The 4979-nt window shown below is 39.8% G+C and overlaps 1 long non-coding RNA gene across 1 annotated transcript; it reads right to left on the reverse strand.

Moving 5' to 3' along the window:
* Positions 1-2598: 2598 nt before the first annotated feature.
* On the reverse strand, positions 2599-4433 carry LOC129348810 (uncharacterized). Its single transcript, XR_008601506.1, has 2 exons — positions 4015-4433; positions 2599-3108 (listed from the first exon to the last, which is right to left on the reverse strand). It is a non-coding gene; the product is annotated as an uncharacterized LOC129348810 (long non-coding RNA).
* Between the last annotated feature and the right edge of the window lie 546 nt (positions 4434-4979).

A 4979-nucleotide genomic window follows, 5' to 3' on the forward strand; every position in this document is an offset into this window, starting at 1 on the left:
ATATCAGTCCTTGGACTGTCTGAAAGTTCAATCTAACAGAGAACTACTGTGGGACTTAGAAAATTTCAGCCCTCAGACTGTGTGAAAGCTCAGGTCCTGAGGACTCGGGAGGTGTGGAGGCTTTGGAAAGTCTTGGAACTGAGGGTTCCACCCTCCAGCACAAAGGCCGAAGTCCAACCTCCTGAGAAAAATGGTCGAGTCGAGACTCGAGTTAAAAAAAAAACTCGAAAATGACAAAAAATAGATGATAAATGTGCAAAAAAAAGAAGAATTAGTATCTGAGCGAGTAGCTCAGGGGAAAAGAAGAGTGACTACAGACTGGAAGGTCACAGGTTCAAGACCTGCCACGGGCACTTTTCTTTGTTTGTCTTTGTCAAGATTTTGAGAAAAACTTAAGAAGGGTCTGGTCTTGAACCAGCGACCTGCAGCTCCATAGGCAAATCCTTAACTCACTGAGCTACAGATCAGATAAAAAGATATAAATTCGTCGTCCCTTTGGCATCGTAGTTTCTGAGGTGACCACATGGGCGGAGCCAAGGCGGAGTCTGGGTGGAGTCTGGGCGGAGAGTAGGCAGGGAGGTGGGTGGCGGCCTCCCCCCTCTACTCCCCCACCTCCCCCCACCACCCACCACACCTTCCCCCGCCCGACGAGTTCTTCGAGTCTCCACGAGTTCTTCGAGTCTCCACAGGTTTTCCTGAGTTTCTGGAGTTTCCACTAGGTCCGAGGCAGAACAAGTTGTCATGAAGAGGTGTTGAAGTCGGCCAGGATGGACTGACTTTTTACAGCGACTAGAAGGAAGACCACTAGAAGAGCAGGTCTTTAACCACCATCCATAAAATCCATGGAGTCGACTCCAGAGAAATGAAGGGAGGTCAACTTTTATCAACCTCCATCCAGATGTTCAACTTCATATCTTTACTTGGAGATTTTTAGCACCACAAACCTTTAGTATCACACTTTATTATCATTTATTAGGACTTTAATGGAATCCATCAGCAGATTTAGTTTTTGTTGACAAACTTTATTCTTCTTGTCGTGGGACTGCAGTATTTAAAACTCTTCCTTCTATTTGACCTCATGTTTATTAGTTTTAGTGGAGAAAGTTATTTTGTCTATTAGTTTCTTAAAAACCAAATAATAAATTGGATTAGTCAAGAGATTTAAATTTCTTACTTTGTCATATTTTAAATATGACAAAAAATATATAAAAATAAAGCGTCTTGAGACAATTTGACTTGTAATTGGCGTTATATAAATAAAACTGAATTTAAATTGTATGTATCTTGTAATGTTGGAGTAATTCAGCCATATATGTTGGAAAACACATTTTCTTTGTCCGTTAATGTGTTGATTGTTTTCTCCACTAATTCATTTCTTGTTCTGGTTTATAAAATGTCAAACCCAAATATATTCAGTTTACTGTCATAAAAACCAAAAAGATTTACATTCATGATGCAGGAATCAGGCAGTTTCTCACTTTTTATCTTAGTTTAGTCAGAAAGATAGTTGATAATGTGTGAATTGTTGCAGCTTGTGAGCCGTAAAAGGTTTTAATCTTTGGGGCCGAGTGTCAGAAAACATTTAGAAACCAACATCAACAAAACACTCAACAAAGATTTGAACATCATTAAAGGGAAATCCAACTTTTGCATGACAATGTCTAATTAAAGGACATTTATTTCCAATGTAAATGTGTGATATTCATCCTCTGGAGCTTTCTCTTCACATCGTCTTCCACCTGGACTGGTTTGGTCGGGAGCATGTGCAACAAACATTTGAAAAACTGCACTTTAACATCAATGAATGACACTGAAGTTTAATCTCTACATAAATGAGACTGAGTCTGGATGTGCTGCTCTGAACTCCTAAGTTTAGGGAAAGTTAAAACAAAAGAGGACAGTTCAGATAAGACTTGAGAATGAGCTTATTCTGAACAAACATCTCAGACTTTCTGAGCTTCAGCACCTCTAGCAAGATATTTTAACAACAAGCAACTCAAGAGATCCAGAAGTTGCAGAGAGTTAGCTTTAGCTGAGCCAAAGAACATGTGGGACGCTAACCTAGCAAACATTTCAGACTTTCCTCTGTGAATTCTGAGAAATAATTTCCTATTTAATGACAGAGCTACACATCTTAACTCAGTCTCATTAAAACAGACTCTAATTCAGTGTCATCCATCCATATTAAAGTGCACTTACCCAAAATGTTTGTTGCATGAGCTCCAACAAAACCTGTCCAGGTAGAAGGCCACTTTGACAAACAGGAAGTGGAAGATTCCAAGCAGATTTATAGAAGGGGGAACCGGACTGTACTAAGTGTGGTCCAGTATAGAGGGGTGTTTTGTGGGTTTTTAAGGCTGATAATGATTATTAGTGAGACATTTGGAGTAGATATTCATTTGCAGTAAATGAAAGTATTTAAAATCTTGGAGTTAAACTTAGAAGAACACAAACTCTAACAGAAAACTTTGTTGATACATTTTTGTTTTGTTTACAGATGTTAAGTTAAAGGAGTTTTATTCGTGACGTTTAACCAATTAAATCACTCCAGAAGACAGAGCGACCACAGGTAGATAAAGGTTCAGAGCCAAAGTAGCGTCATTTTTAAATGTATTTATTACCGTAAATCAGTAAAAAATAAAATACTGATAATCAGTAAATCAGTCAGCCCACAATTACTACAATTCTACAATGTATGTCTCTTTCCTTTGCCTTGTTATTTGTACAATGTACGATGTATATGATGGTGTTTTTTCATACCAAAGGCTCTACTATGATGTTTTCTAAGAGACATACGATGCTACTCTGCTTGTTCCGGCTCTGGGCTGCTGCACTCCTCCTCTGTTGTTTTCTGGATTGTACTCAGCTGCATGCCTTCGTCCATCCGGCCTCCGTTGTCTCGTCCCGCCTGTCGTCTCTGGAGCTGAAGCTGGATTGGAACAGACCAAAGTACAGTCCAATCACGATGCCAGCTGCCTCTCAAAAGGCTCCTTCATCTGGCAGGTGGCGGCACTTCTTCTGAGGGGAAGCTGAGCTGGCCCGGCAGAACTTTGGAGATGTGTTCCAGTGGTTGGTGGATGTGTGGGGAGATAGAGAGGGACCTTTGAACTGTTCACAAAGGAAAACAGGGAACCCATTGGTAGTTTTAGTTTAGGGTGCTACTGCGGTGTGTTTTTGGGTTTTAAGAGGGGAACAGGAAGAGTTTTTTTTCCTATTGATAATCTTTTACTTTGTTCCTGGTTGGAATGCCCATCAATGTCAACATGAAGTTCACTTTTAGTTCTGTTTACTTATTTTTATTTTACTAACACCCATTTGCTTTTAACCCCCTCACATGTGTTGTTGTCAACTTACTCTTTCAAATAAATACTCATCTAACCCTCTGGAAACCAGCGTTTGGACTGTTTTTCTGCTGCTCCTCACCTACTTCAGACAGCCGGGACAAAACAACGTTTTGTGGACTAAAGGCTTTTCTATGATGTTTTTAGAGCGACATGCTAAACTATGACAATTGTTGAGCGACATGCTATACTATAGGCGTTTTTAATTGACATATTACTAGGACGTTTTTTTTCTTTTAGTTTTTTTTGTTGTTTTTTAGCAACATGTTATAAGAATTTAAACAGTTTTAAAAATTACTATACTTTTACTTGTGCAATGAAATATTCTATGGCATTTTTTAGACAACATATTATACTCTGATGTTTTCTTGAATAACATTTTTTGAACCACACATCATACATGACAATTTTAGGCAACATCCTATCATTTTGCGCTTTTTGAACCACATAATAATCTATGGGGGTTTTTTTTGCTGACATGCTATACTATGAACTACAGGCCATACTATGTTATTCTTGAAAAGTATACTATGACATTTTCTGAACTACATCCTATACTATGGCGCTATACAGAGTGCTTTCGTTACATGTTGATTTATAATCTAGATTTTTTTCTGTTTTGTTTTTTGATGGGATTACCACAGACCTGACCGTGAACACCGTTGACACCCACCTGAGGGAGACGCTGCCTAAGATCTCAAGGCTGCTTGGTCGTGGTCTTTCTGGTCCTGTTCCAGAATGCCTTCATCAACTACGTCTTCTTTTGAAGAGGCCCTCAGATGCTGCAATCTCTGACCTTCAGGAGGAACTGCTACTTTCACTCTGTAACGAGATGGCAGTTATTTTAAAGACTCAGCTCCTGGCGGCTTTGAGTGAAAGTTTAACATCCATCAAAACGGAACTACAGACAGTTAAATCTGAACTGTCAGTCAGTATTTCAAACATCAAGTCCAACCCGACTGCCCTAAAGCACGCTGATGATGACGTTTCACGAGTACGTCAGAACGCAATTCCGGACAGTTACGTACTGAGAAACGGCCATAGTCTTCTTACCGTAAAGGTTCAAAGCTGCTCGTCTTCTCCTCCGGCATCAGGAAACGTCTTGAAAGCTCCTTCAAAAAAAATACAATCAAAAGATCAAACTAACGTCATTGGTGCATTCAGTTACAGTCGGACAACGAAGTTGCGTTCAGGAGCCTCGGAAATCAGAGTTTCAGTAAAGTAAATTTCCAACGAAAATTTTGGAGGGGCACACGGGGTGGCCAATCAGATCACGCACTGCCCCCCGGAAGATCTGCCACTGACCAAGCAGTGGTCAGATGGCTTTCTTCTTACTCTTTGAATTCCTCCCCTCTAGATTTCTTTGTACTTGGAAGAGGAAACCAAACATCTGGAGGTAGACCCACATAACCAACCAAGAGTGGAAACCAGGGGGGAAGTCTATAAACATTTTAAACCTACTGATTTCATTAGGGTGTGAGTTTCTATCTTAATAGGTTTAGGATTACAAAGTATGTTAAGTTCCCAGCTTTCTTTAGTGGAAATTGGAGTACTCGATGAAGAATATGAGCATCAGTTTGAAATATTTTGTTGCATGTATAATAAGGATACAAATCGACTTCAGGCAAGGCCAATGTC

The sequence above is a fragment of the Amphiprion ocellaris genome, chromosome 4 (genome assembly GCF_022539595.1).
Source record: "Amphiprion ocellaris isolate individual 3 ecotype Okinawa chromosome 4, ASM2253959v1, whole genome shotgun sequence".
NCBI lineage: Eukaryota > Metazoa > Chordata > Actinopteri > Pomacentridae > Amphiprion > Amphiprion ocellaris.